At 37.2% G+C, this 16,074-nt stretch overlaps 2 protein-coding genes across 2 annotated transcripts in view; one reads left to right on the forward strand and one right to left on the reverse strand.

The window, feature by feature from the left end:
• ARHGAP42 (Rho GTPase activating protein 42) overlaps nt 1–16,074 on the reverse strand; it is a 596,304-nt gene that overhangs the window by 205,760 nt on the left and 374,470 nt on the right. The gene's annotated exons all lie outside the window — the stretch shown is intronic.
• PGR (progesterone receptor) overlaps nt 1–16,074 on the forward strand; it is a 73,757-nt gene that overhangs the window by 3,582 nt on the left and 54,101 nt on the right. The gene's annotated exons all lie outside the window — the stretch shown is intronic.

Raw genomic sequence — 16,074 nt, forward strand, 5'->3', positions numbered from 1 at the left:
TTCTCTCATTAAAGTCAGTGGTAGTTTTTCTTGCTTATGGAATACAAAACTGGGCCTTTGAGTTTTAAATAATAATAATAAAATAGTTGTTTTGCTTTCTATTCAGGACATGAAAATCAAGTCTAAGGTGTTAATAAATCAGCAGTTTTAGATTACATCTGAAAATAGGTTGGTACCTAGTTGAGAATGTATGTTTGGTTTCTCTTTTTTAATCAAATGATATATGTGATCCTGCATTCCTTATGTACCCAAAATGCACACACACAGACACACACACACACCTGTTGAAATAATTATTGTGTGCAAAATGCAAAATTAGACCCCATATTTTTTCTGACACTACCAAATACTAAATAAAAGAGTATATACTCTTTAACTGTTTTGCCTATTATCTTGTATGTGTTTATCCTCTCATCATGTCAAACTAGTATACTAGAGTACTGCATATACACAAAAACCTTGCTTACAGTATATTTCTCTAATTTGTATTTGTTTTCTTAAAATCAGAGTTGTATAATATGTTTCTCTGACATTTCATATAGTTTATTAACCTTTATATAATTTAATCTTCAAATGAAAGAGCATCTAAATGTGGGAGTGAAAAAAATTAACATAGTTTGCTAAATATAAACTAATTTTTGTTCTGTAATTTGTTGTTTAGTCTATGTGTGTATTATTCTATAAGTGCCATATCTTTAAAAAGTCAGTCATAACGTAAAGATGGTTGTAGCTTACTAGGTTAGGCTCCAATTCAGGAAAGCATTTCAAGATGTGTCTATATTTAGGCATGTACTTCACTGACTTGATTAACTCATATTCTTGGTTAGGTTACATAAACGAAATAAGTTTACTTCAGTTTTAGCAATATTCTAAATATATCAAATACTTATAACAGCTCAAGCAAGTGAAATTTTTAACAAGGAATCTAATTTAGAAAGGCTACTTTTTAAAGAAAAAAATGTTACTTCATCCTTCTAGAGTAATGTTGTCTTTGACTAATATTTTTTGTTTGATTGGGTGGTTTTTTTATGAACCTTTAAAATCAGCTGGGTACAAACCCGCTTTCCAGTTATATTTGCCCAAGTAGGCAAATCTACTCAGAAATGTATTTTATTACCATTTTAATATAAAAACATTGCTGATAAATGTTATAAATGCTTTATAGATAAAATATTAATGAGCCTACGTTGGCAAAGTCTTCACAGAGTCATAGATTTTTAAAGCCTGAAGGGACTACTGTGATTAGTCAGCTCTCCCAAATAATACAGGCTATATAGGACTTCCTGCTTCAATCCAAGAGCTGTGGTTCAGCTAGAGCATATTCTTTAGAAAAACATCCAGTCTTGATTTACAAATTTCCATAATGGTGAATCTACCACTAATGGTGGTATCTACCTTGGTAAATTGTTCCAATGATTAATGCAGGGGTAGGCAACCTATGGCACGTGTGCCGAAGGCGGCACACGAGCTGATTTTCAGTGGTACTCACACTGCGTGGGTTCTGGCCACCGGTCTGGGGGGCTCTGCATTTTAATTTAATTTTAAATGAAGCTTCTTAAACATTTTAAAAACCTTATTTACTTTGCATACAACAATAGTTTAGTTATATATTATAGATTTATAGAAAGAGACCTTCTAAAAATGTTTACATGCATTACTGGCACGCAAAACCTTAAATTAGAGTGAATAAATGATTCGGCACACCACTTCTGAAAGGTTGGCGACCACTGGATTAATGTCTCTCACTGTAAAAAAAAAAGAAAGAAAAAGAAAGGTACTTTATTTCTAATCTGAATTTGTCTAGCTTCTACTTCCAGCCATTAGATCTTATAGCTTTGTCTTCTAGATTGAAGAGAACTCAGATTTGTGTTCCCCATGTTTGTACTTACAGATTGTGATCAAGTCACAATCTCTTCTCTTGAACAAGCTAAATAGATTAAGCTCCTAGAGTCTTTCACTGTTAGCCATGTTTTCCGATCCTGTAATCATTCTTGTGACTCTTTTATGAAACCCTCTCCAATTTATCAACATTCTTCTTAAAGTGTAGACATCAGAACAGGACACAGTATTCCAGTAGTGATTGTGAGTGTAGTGTCAAATACAGAGGTAATATAACTTCTGTACACCTACTTGATATTCCCCTTTTTATACATCCAAGAATGGCATTAGCCCATTTGTTCACAGTTTTGCACATGGAGTTCATGTTCAGCTGATTATCCACCATGATTTACAAGTATTTTTCAGAATAATTTCTTTCCATGATCGTGATCCCCCATCCTGGAAGTATAGCCAACATTCTTTGTTCATAAATGTATGACTTTACATTTGGTTGTATTTAACGTATATAGTTTGCTTGTGCCTAATTTACTAATTGTTCTGAATCAATGATGTATCCTCTTCATTATTTACACTTCTCCATTCTTTGTGTCATTTGCAAACTTTGTTTTCTTTCAGATCATTGTTAAAAATATTAAATAGCGTAGGGCCAAGAACTGATCCCTGTGGGACCCCACTATAACCACATCTATTCAATGATTATTTGCTGTTTACAATACAAATTGAGACCTTCCAGAGATCCAGTTTTTAAATAATTTAACTTGTGCCATGTAGATTTTGTATTGTTCTAGTTTTTTAATCAAAATGTTGAGCCATACCTAATCAACACTATTACCTTTATCAATCAAATTTGTAATCTCATAAGAAAAGTATCAGGTTAGTTTGGCAAGATCTGTTTTCCATAAACGCACATTGAATGGCAAGTTAATTATATTACTTTCCTTTAATTCTTTATAAATTAAGTTCCATAGCAGTCCCTCTATTACTGATTGATTAGGATTGATGTCTGGCTGACGGGACTATAATAACCTGGGTCATCCTATTTACTCTTTTAAAATATTGGCATGATATTAGCTTTCTTCCAGTCCTCTGGAGCTTCTCCAGTGTTCCAAGACTTACTGAAAATCAGTATTAATGATCCAGCCAGCACCTTGGCCAGCTCTTTTAATATTCTTGGAGGAAAGTTTTAAATCTGCTGATTTAAAAATGTCTACCTTTAGTAGCTACAGTTTAACATCTTTATTAGTGACTGTTGACATGGAAAGTATTTCATCATCATATGATATGAATACTTCATTTGGCTTTATTCCAGCTTCAGAACATTTTTGTGATTTCTACATTAACATTGGAACAGTATCATTGCTGGCATTCTTGTTGTGCTTAATATACTTTATAACTCCTTCTTATTGTTCTTAACCTTGCCAGCCATAGAGTTCTACTTTTGTCCTTTTGCCTTCCTTATCAATTTTCTACAATTCCTAGCTTCTGTTTTGTATTCATTGCTATGAAATTCTGCTTTTTTCCATTTGTTATACATATTTTAAAAAACGTTTTATAGCTACTTTAATTTCTCCTCTAAGCCAAGTTGTTGTTGTTTTGTTTAACTAGTGTACTCCTTTGTTGATTGTGAACTTTTGAACATTTAGTAAAATATTTGTAAACAGTTATCAGTTTATCTTTCATATCCTGTTTTGGACTTTATTTTGCTTACACGTAACAAATGTAGTCATGTCATGATCACTTGTACCTAAACAACCATTACTTTTAGTTTTGTGATCAGTTCCTCTCTGTTTGTCAGCATCATGTTTAATACAGCGTTCGCTCACGTAGGATGTAAACATAAGGTGATTGATATCACTGTTTTCCTACGCACAGTCTTTCCAGATTAAGAGTATTCAATAAATGTGAAAATAATGAATGTGAAAAATAGGTGTCTGTACACACTCTTATGTGGACAACACAATGTATGCTTTTGTAGCATCTTTGTATTTGCTGGTACAAAATGTTCATTCATAACGTGAGAGATTATTGTTTTAATTATGAGATTTCAGGAGTGGAAGAATGATTCAGAAAGTTGGGACATGACAAGTTAAATAGCAGTCTCTTGACTACTGAAAGTTAATGGGGAGGAAGACAGAAAGGAGTCAAAGGCTGGATGTGTAGAGTGAACAGGATGGACAAGTAACTGGTTACATAGTCCGACACAGAGGTTGCAAATTTGTGGCGATTTTTTAATAGCAGGAGTTCAGTCATGCATTTGATTGAGAGCTGGATAAATAGTTATTAGAGTTGCTGAAGAACGGAGTAATATGTTCCCATGTATTGGCAAAAGGATAGCCCCTGATTTCTATGTAGCTTAGATGTAGTGATCTATCTCACTAACTTCAGCTGTCACAAACTAGTGTAGTAAAATAGTTTGTCAGTAAGAACGAACACTCTAAACGTTTTACTGAAAATACAGTACAAAATAATGTTTTGCAAGTTCACAAATGGTAAGTATGTAAGTTGAAAACCAGATATGTTTTTGATGTAAAAGTATGTTACTATCCCCATCATTTCCTCATAGGGGATGTAGCATTACCTTTATGAATTTTTAGGTACTGTAATACTATTCTAGACACAGTTATTTTATTTTTAAAATAACAGTTAATGAAAGTAAAAGACTCAACTTCATGAATGCAAGTTCACAGTTACGACTCTGTTCTTCATGCGCTTTTCATAAAAGTGTTGATAATTATGATAAATTAATGCATTATTAGGAATAGGTGGCTGTTATTATTTCACAGCTTTACTTTATTGATATAACCTGATTCGTACACAATGATTAATATTACTGTTTTCCTCCACATAATGTGTGTACATAGCAATGGTGTAATGGAATATGGACAGAAGGAAGCCATTTAGCAAATATAGAATTGACTGTCTTCTTTTTTTTATTTTTTGTGGGGTGGGGGGTTAAGTAATTTCTGTTCTAAAAGTTTCTGAGTTGAAATATGTTGATTGCTTCATCTTTAATGATCTGTGATGGTCTTTTTCACACACAAATCATTTTCTGCATACAGAATTTTCCTCTGAATCCAATTAGTAAATTGAAATTCCTTTTTAAAAAGAAAACTCTGTTCACTTATGGAAAAAAGGGATTTATCTGTTATATCAAAAATTCTATCTGTTCAATCTTTCATTAGCCAAAATATACGTCTTATCATTTATAAACATCAGTATGAACTATATTCTAGTAAATTTGGATAGATAAGAATTTTTCTGCTCGTTAGATTTGTTGTAACTATATATTTTAATGTGGCCAGGATATAGATGCATAAATTTTAAAGAACTAAAACTGAATGAAGAGCCTTAGTGAGAAGACTATATAATATAAATGTAGAATGAAAGTGCTTTGTGAAGCATATTGGCAATGAATTGTTAAAATAAATGCAATTGCTCTTGTGCAGACTTTAAATCATTTTGGTTTTCAGCTTTTCATTTGTCAGTTAACATGTCTGAAGATTGGGCTGCTTTGTAGAATATGTATTATTTTGTTCTTCTCAGAGTTCTGAAGAAGAGTAGCTTAACTGTCATTTTCAAGGTCAGCTAATTAGAAAAGCATTCCTTTCACAAACATAAACTTCTTTGCCAGTCTGTGAAATAGTAAATTTTGTCCAGTTTTCAACACTGCTGCTAAGCAAAACATCTTTCAAGAAACTTGTAGCAACAAAACATTTTTCACATCATTTATACATTACAGTGTCTGGATGCAGGCAGTAAGGAGTCATATACCAGGGTAGAGAGATTATATTGTAGAGCACTGCTTTTGGTCTAGCATGCACAGGTTTAAAACCTTCTGAAAATAAAAATTTTGACTGGGGAAAATTGGATTTAGGTGCAGCAAATGGGGTAAAGGCTAATGTTGATAGGGATTGGAGGACAGAGAAAAATGTAAGGATAGCCAAGAGTTAGAAGTCTCTAGCTTCATAAAAAACAAACAAACCCCTCTTCACAAGTTAGGGATTATTTACTTTCTTCAGTTATTTGCCTAGAAAGGACTGTTTCCTAAATTGTTGCATTATTGTTACTTCTTATTGTACAAACCTGGGACAATTACAAGGGCTTTTAACAAGTGCTCTAAAAAATAAAAGCCAATATCCTCCTGGCAACAAGAGAATCACAACAGCTACAATTCCTTACTGTCATTTAAGGAATTTTAAATGTAAAAATGGATATGGTAGGTCAGAGTGGCTGAAACTTTCTTATGTTGATTAGCTGACATGTATGAGTGCTTGGAAAGGAACTTTTGAATAGTATCAAATAACTATATTCAGGATATTTTCTAAGAAACTTACAATTGAATAAGAATTTAAAAGGTACTGCCGAATGGGCTGTCTTTGGTTTGCAGTTGCATGAAGTTTTAGTATGGAATACAGTAACTCCTCACTTAAAGTCGTCTTGGTTAACGTTGTTTCATTGTTGTGTTGCTGATCAATTAGAGAACATACTAGTTTAAAGTGCGCAATGCTCCCTTATAAAGTGGTTTGGCAGCTGCCTGTTTTGTCCACTGCTTGCAGGAAGAGCAGCCCATTGGAGCTAGCTGGTGGGGGGTTGGAACCAAGGTGGACCAGCAGCCCCACAATAAGTTCCCATTTCCCTAAGTTCCCTGTGCGGCAGCCACCCAGCAGGCTCTCAGTTGCCAGCAGTTCAGCTGTCCCTCCCCTCACTGCTATGTGCTGCTCCTGGTTTCTGCCTTGGAGCTGCTCTCCGGAGCCTCCTGCTTGCTGTGCAGGGTAGGAGAAAGAGAGGGGCTAATGTCAGGGTGTCCTTCTCCCCACCTGCTCCTGCACCCCACTTACCCCATTTCCAAAGAACCGAAGGGACACACCACAGGCTCAGGATGGAGGGAGTTTGCTGGAAGGAGTGTCTCAACTTGCATATCTATTTTAAAAGGCAGTGTACTTAGAGTAGGGTCAGCGTACTTAAAGGGACAATACGCATCTCTCTCTCTCTCTCACACATGGTGCGTGTCTCTGTCTGCCATGTTGTCTCCCCTCCCTCCATTCATGCTGCCTTGTAGAGTGTGAGGATACATTAACAACGATATGTTAACCCTTGAGGGCTCAGCTGAGTGCTAGTTCATCATTTAGCAGTAAGGCATTCACTGGGAAATATCCTCTGTTTTCACCACCTCAACCTAGCTTCACAATCATCATTGCTGTGTACGAGTATTAAATTGTTTGTTTAAAACTTATACTCTGTGTGTGTGTGTATGTATATATATATATATATATATATATATATATATAGTCTTTTGTCTAGTGAAAAAAATTTCCCTGGAACCTAACCCCTGCAGATTTTTGGAGAAGAATTAAATATTTAGATTTGTTGAATCCCAGACTTCTACCACTTGCTGCACATTGTCTCTTGGCAGCTTGCATTCAAGCCTTTCATTTTTCAAGTGACCCCTTGCAAATGCTTTAAGTATGCAAAGAGCATATAAGTTTAGTTAGACCCCAAATAATATTGCAAGTTCTGTCTTTTCTAAATAAAGTTCTTCGTTTTGAAAAAAAAAATTCATCAGCTGATGTCACATGTATTCCTTTGGCCACTGCTGATATTTACTTCCGCATGCTAAGGAAAAATAGCTGCCTGTATGAAAGGTTTGAGACTAGTAAAACAGGTCATATTGCAGCATGCATATGGGAAAACTAATTATTGGTTTGTTAAGACAGTATTCAAAATAAGTCTAGTAGTTGCACATCTGCTTCTATACAGTTTTAAATATATTTTGAGTTCAGGAATGGGAGTGGGTTGCTATGCAGGTAATTGCATATGGGGACAAGCTCAAACAAATATGGCAAACAGTTAAGTCACTTGTCAAATTCCACTCCCCTTCTCCTCTTGCCTGAGTTTAACAAACTCTGTCGTTATGGATTACTGATGTTCTGGTCATTCTCTGCGAGTGGAGAGGTGTGGGCTGAGGTGGTGGCTTCAGGCTCTGCTGGGATTGATCAATGCCAGACCTCCTCCAACTACACCATTCAGAAATTGGCTGTTGCACTGCTCATCCACTCTGGTAAAGTTTCTCAGACTGTATGGCCCGCTTCATAATGGTGGAGAGATTTACCGCAAGAAAAAAAAACATGTTATGCATAAGGAATATTACCAGACTAAATGCAGTTGTTCCTTCCTGCCCATATGAATATAAATAAGCATTTAAAACAGTAAGAAAATTAATAAGATGAAGGCCTCTTCTGGATGTGAAGTATTATGGTTGCAGCAGTTGGGGAGGAGCTGTGGTGTTAGGGCTGCAGAAAAAACTCTGGTCCTGTGGTTGGAATGGCAACATGGAAAGGATCTGCTGCTGCTCTATCGTCAGGGTGAAAATTCCTCCTGACTCTGCAGAGATTCCCAGTGATCAATTCAATTACATAGGGTCAGTCTTAGGAACGGGATTTGGCCTTGCATGTATGGCAGGCACTGAGAGTGCTGAAATCTCTGTGAACTAAATGCACTGTGAATACCTGAAGTTAAAAGGTAAAGGTGCTTTTCATGCAAGTGCGCAGCGGATGCTGAAGTTAGTATTATAATTAATATTATTATATTTTGCCAGCGACCAAAATATTGTAGGTGCCTCACAAAAATTCAAATAAATGTTAAGATCTGACAAGTTTCGAATCTTTAATTTTAAGCTCTGATAAGTTTAAAATCTAACCTTGAAATAGTACTCCAACTGACGGTAAAGAATGTGTCAGGGGAAGGATGCCAGTAACAAAGATAAAATCAACACTAACACACAGATATACATCTTGGCAGTGTTGCTAGTTTTTGTATTTACCTTTCAACCTCTTCAGTTCCTGTAAGCAAGATGGCAGAAATAGAATTTGTAGGAGGAATTTGAATGAGGCGTTACAGCTGAATGAACAAGGACTTACAGTTACACCACATTCAGTGTGAAAGACTAACAGCCAGTGACTATAAAGTTGTAAGGTGCACTAGCATTGCATATTTTGAGCGTCAACTTGTTTCGATAACTTTGCCAATCATATGTTGTTGCTAATGTTAGGATTGGCAGTGATACTGTTGTGACTGGTCATTATTGCTGATTTATTGCATAGTGAGTTGCACAAATGCTAGCTGTTTAACTTTTTCCTGAGTCCACCTTTATGCAGCCTATGTAGTGGCAATGCCACCTAATGTACTGAACATCCTTTCAGATGGAACAGAAGTCATCTCAGTTAGTGCAAAGCAGTTTGGTTTACAGAATTCTAACAGGTGACTCTGGTCAGACAATGACTAGGTACAGCTGAAGATTACTTGGCTTTTGCAAGACCAACTGTAACTGTTTAGGTGAGATGGCATCTTGTTATACCAATTATATTAGACCAATAAAAACCAGCAGGATCTTATTAAAGGGGACAAGGCAAAGATGCCACATTTATTATTATAACAATTTATGACTAATAACTAATATCTTAATTCTTATACACACACATTATACCTATTACCTATACACACACACACTCACATTATACCTAATACCTATACACACACACACATTCACACACACACATCCACATTGATTAGGTGTTTTGCAGCTGCTGCATAGTTACCAGTCCTGAAGATAGCTTAAGTTTATGGCTTGATTTTGCAGCTTGGGTTCGTAGCTTCTGGCAGCTAACTGGCCAGGAAAGCTGGGCACAAGGCTGAGCTGGAGCTCTGTTGGGCAGGCACCGATGTTCTTCCATGTTGGCAGCAGAATGTTACCCAGAGTTTCTCATTTCACCCTTCTTTTTTATAGGCTTTTAGTTTGGATTCAAAGTCTATAGGTCTTGCTGTGTCACTCTGCCTCTGGGTTTAGATTGATCACCCATCAATTGCAGGCGTGACTTTCAGCCTTGGACCTGGCTTTGATCTTCCTTCTGTTGTTCTGTTGTCCTTTTCTTTTTAGGGTGGATGCTTCTTACTTTGTTTAGGGCTGTTGTTTAGGTCTTCAGCCGTTGGTATTTGAACTTTATCTCATCAGGACAGGCTGGGGCTGGAGGTTGATTCCATCATTCATACATACCTCATTCACACATCTAAACTAAACTAATAGGATTACAGCAGGGTTTGCAAAAATGAAGGTTGGAGGAAGCTTTTACAAAATGAAGTGAGTGTTTTAAAATGGGGTTTGAATTACAATATGGAACAGAAGTTACAGTATAGGCAAGTGTAGTGAATGGTGAACAGAAGTTATATTAATAAAGTGAACAATTGAAAACAATTTCATTTATCAGTTCTACATTGTCCCCCTTTTGACCCTTCAATCCAGGGGCATTGAATGGGTCACACTTTATGTAATTGTTTTAAGGCAGAACCAACATAACAGTTAAGGTTACTAATAGGACAATGAGGGGATGAAAAATTATATTCAGAACTGCTGACCAGGTGGGCTGCTTCTACAACACTTTGCCCCTTGAGACATTGTAGGGCAAGGTGATCTGTTGCAAACAAACCAAATAATTATAACTAGGTGACTATAACTAAACCTATTAGAATTGACTAAACACCAGATATAACCTACACATAAATGAAAACAATTATAGTTATAATAATTGGGAATACAATAAAACCATTACAATCATTGGGTACATAGACAAATAAAATGAGGACCAAGTTTGATGCTGCAATAGCCATTAAACAATAAAAGTTACTGAGTTCAGGACCTCCTTAAGCACACACAACAAATAAGATTTTGTAGGAGGACCACAGTTGTTATGCAAGGTTAAGCTGATTTGGACTTAAACTAACATTTTGTTGCTAAAATGTTGCAGAATCCCCTATTTTTAACAGTTGTTTTCAAGAGGTTTCTGGGGACCTGAAAGATGGGGCCTCACAATTATGGGCCAAGGTCTTACAGGTTATGGGGGCCCAAGAACTACCCTTTAGGGCTTGGGGGAGTAGAACCAGAGTGCATAGAGGAAAGTGTGAAATTAACAATATAAGCAAATATAACTAACAATACAAATATATCAATAACAAAGATTAACAGCAAAATGACTATTAGATAACCTAACAAAAAATAAACCTGATGCACTGGGGACCAAATTTATTTTTTTGGACACAAGTGGTGATTGCTAAGTTGGATGGACTTGGGGGAAGTAGAGAGAGGAAAAGACATTTGTCCTGTCTAGTGTAGTATTTCTTTTTCTTTTCTGGACCCAATGCTAGCACAGGACACCACTAGAGACAGACACAGAACATGCAACACAGAACACTGAACACACACCACTAGAGACAGACACAGAACTTGCAACACTGAACATAGACTTTGTCGCGACACTATAACCATGGTATTTTATAACTCTTCAGCTGGTACCAGCTCTCCTGATGTTCTCGTTCAGAGCCTGAAAAATAGAAGCTTAGAAACAAATTAGCACAGTGCTCCCACATGGCAGACCCTGCTCAGTCTTTGCCACAGTGTTTGGTACTTGGGGCTGCACAAATGCTAATTAGGTGGTTCATTTATTTGTGACTTTAGATTTTTTTATTTTAAAATCCCCAGCCACTTTGCCATGGCCTGGAGGTCTGAGGCAGAAGCAGGCACTGTTGTTACTGTTGCAATGGCATTTTGGCCCTGGGAGGAGGAATCTACCCAAATATCCCCCTTCCCACTCTGCAGAGGGGTCCCAAAAGTCTTCCCCTTCTGGGGTCTTAAATGTTCCTTTTTTTTTCCTCTTTTTTTCTTTTAGTTGGAATAGTTTCTCTTTTAGCTTTTTACAGGCTGTTAGGTGGAGGTAGCTGTCATTACAAGCCTCCCACAGCAGCCAGATCCCTGCAGCGTCTCTTTTTGTTGCATTTAGGGGTTTACATATGAGGATATATTGGGCCAACCTATCCTCTAGGTCCAAAATGGTGCAGATATCTGCAAGGGCTTGTTCAGTCTAAGGACTGTGCCCATATCTCTGAAGGATTTGTTTAGAAGGCATTATCTCTTTAATAAAAGGTGAGGTAGAAGCTACTTTTGACTCCATTCCTCCCTCTGAGACTGTTTTCCCTTGCCTTTTCTTAAACATTTTTAATTTTGTTCAGCAAGCAGCACTGCTGGCCCCTGGGACCCTCTTGCTGCCCCTGATTTTTCTTTCTTTCTTTCTGCTACCTCTTCGGAGGCCAGCAGGTTTTGTTAACAAAAAAAAAAAGTTTTCTGCTACCTACGCGGAGGCCAGCAGGTTTTAACAAACAAACAAACAAACAAAAAAAAAATGTTTTCTGCTACCTACGTGGAGGCCAGCAGGTTTTAACAAACAAACAAACAAACAAACAAAAAAATGTTTTCTGCTACCTACGCGGAGGCCAGCAGGTTTTGTTTAACAAAAAAAAAAAAGTTTTCTGCTACCTACGCGGAGGCCAGCAGGTTTTGTTAAACAAAATATGTTTTTCTGCTACCTACGCGGAGGCTAGCAGGTTTTGTTAACAATTTTATGTTTTCTGCTACCTACGCGGAGGCCAGCAGATTTTGTTAACAATTTTAAGAGCTCTTTATTTTCCTGCTACCCACACTGGGGTCAGCAGGTTTTGGTTAACCAAGAATAGAACCATGCTCTGTAGAGCTGGTTGTGTGCACACAGATTGGTTACAATAAGTGAGGCAAAAATACCAATAATCCCCCTTTCGCTATTCTCCACCAAAATGTTATACCAATTATATTAGACCAATAAAAACCAGCAGGATCTTATTAAAGGGGACAAGGCAAAGATGCCACATTTATTATTATAACAATTTATGACTAATAACTAATATCTTAATTCTTATACACACACATTATACCTATTACCTATACACACACACACTCACATTATACCTAATACCTATACACACACACACATTCACACACACACATCCACATTGATTAGGTGTTTTGCAGCTGCTGCATAGTTACCAGTCCTGAAGATAGCTTAAGTTTATGGCTTGATTTTGCAGCTTGGGTTCGTAGCTTCTGGCAGCTAACTGGCCAGGAAAGCTGGGCACAAGGCTGAGCTGGATCTCTGTTGGGCAGGCACCGATGTTCTTCCATGTTGGCAGCAGAATGTTACCCAGAGTTTCTCATTTCACCCTTCTTTTTTATAGGCTTTTAGTTTGGATTCAAAGTCTATAGGTCTTGCTGTGTCACGCTGCCTCTGGGTTTAGACTGATCACCCATCAATTGCAGGCGTGACTTTCAGCCTTGGACCTGGCTTTGATCTTCCTTCTGTTGTTCTGTTGTCCTTTTCTTTTTAGGGTGGATGCTTCTTACTTTGTTTAGGGCTGTTGTTTAGGTCTTCAGCCGTTGGTATTTGAACTTTATCTCATCAGGACAGGCTGGGGCTGGAGGTTGATTCCATCATTCATACATACCTCATTCACACATCTAAACTAAACTAATAAGATTACAGCAGGGTTTGCAAAAATGAAGGTTGGAGGAAGCTTTTACAAAATGAAGTGAGTGTTTTAAAATGGGGTTTGAATTACAATATGGAACAGAAGTTACAGTATAGGCAAGTGTAGTGAATGGTGAACAGAAGTTACATTAATAAAGTGAACAATTGAAAACAATTTCATTTATCAGTTCTACAATCTGTCAAGCAAGACACTATATTTCTCCTGCAACACTGATGATGTGCTCATGGTGGATATTCAGATAGTGCTTCAAAAGCTACTGAATTGCATCTCTTGACGTCATATCAACAGGCTGCAGAGGCAGCAATATATATCTCCAGCCTCATGTTGGTTCCCTAACTGTGTGTCCATGTTCACAGCTCTTATGCTTTTGCAAAGAGCTGTTGCTTAATGCCAGTTAAGCTCTCAGCACATACAAATTAGTCTTTATATTAAATACTGTAGCCGGAATACAGAGAGAATTGTATGGAAACAAGTGGCAAGCAGTTGTCTGAGATTCATTAATTATCTTACTTCGATCAGATAGTGGTGGATAGCCACCACCCCACCTTCATATCTGAGCTAAAATACACATTTTACCTGATGCCTACTAGGCAGAGTGAGTAAACCTGTGCTGCCATGCCCCTCAAGGCCACACAACCCCATGTAGTCTCCCTGCAATCTGGAAGAATTAAATAGTTGTGTACTGTAGCTGATCCTGATGCTGCCTTGCAATCCACTGGTATAGACAGACTCCAGCCAGTTGTGCAGAGACCCATTGTCGGTTAGGCCATCTGGAGTGGGAGATGTTCTTTGCTATTTATTACTCTCTTCTGCTTCTGGTGTACCATTTTTTCAGTCTTTGTTACTTTCTGACTGGGGCAGTCTGTCCCACATTGGCCCACTAAAACTGTAGGATGGAATTGTGGGTCATAGACTCAGATAAAATAAATGAGAGGTGGAAGGTAGGAAAAGAATTATGAATCCAGTTTGTGTATGAAATGGCTTTATCTTAGTAATGTGTTGTGATTTAAATATTTGAGAGTTTTTCCTGGGAGTTGTTAGTGTTCATATAAGTTTATCATGTACACAAAGTAATTCAGACGAACTGAACATAAAAGGCTGTTGATTCCATTGTTTTATATACATCCATTCACTGTCATCAAAATTTTATGACTGTAGAGCACTAGTGATGATTACATAAGTGCTGTCTGCAAGATATGTTGCCATAAAAAGGTCAACAGAAATTAATTTAAGAAGTTAAAATAAAGTTGTCTCTTTTTGACAAGCTATTAAACTGAAACTAAAAGTTCTATTATGTTTTTAGTTCATTCTGCAGTACACAAAGGTTTATAGTTTTCAGAATGCTAAAATTCTTGAGACCAGGATCAAGTAAGAGAATTAATTCCTTGTTTATGATAGTTTCTGCTTATCCAAGAATCTTAATAATGCTTTAATTTGCTTTTCTGCTTTATTTAATTCAATTTAGCCATCAAAGTTAGTGTTATGTTAACTCACATTAGCAGAGTTCTTGTTTCAGTTTATTCTCTCATTCCTTTCTCTGTATAATGCAGAGACTATGTTTTAATTCTTGTACCAAACTTCATGTTAGGCACATTAACTAACTAAACAATATTCTCATTCTGAAGTTTTGTTACCTTCTTCCTCTATCCTATTTAGTTGATACTATTACAAATGAGAGGTTTCAGAGTGGTAGCCGTGTTAGTCTGTATCAGCAAAAAGAATGAGGAGTACTCGTGGCACCTTAGAGACTAACAAATTTATTTGGGCGTAAGCTTTCGTGGGCTAAAACCCACTTCATCGGATGCATGCAGTAGAAAATACAGTAGGAAGACACATATATACAGAGAACATGAAAAAATGAGTGTTGCCATACCAACTATAACAAGACTAATCAATTAAAGTGGGCTATTATCAGCAGGAGAAAAAAAACTTTGATAGTGATAATCAGGAATGGCCCATTTCAAACAGTTGACAAGAAGGTGTGAGTAACCGTAGGGGAAAAATTAACATGGGGAAATAGTTTTTACTTTGTGTAATGACCCATCCACTCTCAGTCTTTATTCAGCCTAATTTAATGGTGTCCAGTTTGCAAATTAATTCCAATTCTGCAGTTTCTCGTTGGAGTCTGTTTTTGAAGTTTTTTTGTTGGAGTATTGTGACTTTGAGGTCTGTAATTAAGTTACCAGGGAGGTTGAAGTGTTCTCCGATTGGTTTTTGAATGTTATAATTCTTGACATCTGATTTGTGTCTATTTATTCTTTTGCATAGATACTGTCTGGTTTGGCCAATGTACATGGCAGAGGGGCATTGCTGGCACATGATGGCATATATCACGTTGGTAGATGTGCAGGTGAATGAGCCTCTGATGGTGTGGCTGATGTGATTAGGCCCTATGATAGTGTCCCTTGAACAGATACGTGGACAGAGTTGGCATCGGGGTTTGTTGCAAGGATAGGTTCCTGGGTTAGTGTTTTTGTTGTGTGATATGTGACTGCTGGTGAGTATTTGCTTCAGGTTGGGGAGCTGTCTGTAAGCAAGAACTGGCCTGTCTTCCAAGATCTGTGAGAGTGAGCGATCGACTTTCAGGATAGGTTGTAGATCCTTGATGATGGACTAGAGAGGTTTTAGTTGGGGGCTGAAGGTGATGGTTAGTGGCGTTCTGTTACTTTTTTTGTTGGGCCTGTCCTGGAGTAGGTGACTTCTGGGTATTCTTCTGGCGCTGTCAATCTGTTTCTTCACTTCAGCAGGTGGGTATTGTAGTTTAAGAACGCTTGTGTATATATATCTTCTTACTGTATTTTCCAGTCCATGCATCCGATGAAGTGGGTTTTA

Source organism: Gopherus flavomarginatus, chromosome 1 (assembly GCF_025201925.1).
Source record: "Gopherus flavomarginatus isolate rGopFla2 chromosome 1, rGopFla2.mat.asm, whole genome shotgun sequence".
NCBI classification, from domain to species: domain Eukaryota; kingdom Metazoa; phylum Chordata; order Testudines; family Testudinidae; genus Gopherus; species Gopherus flavomarginatus.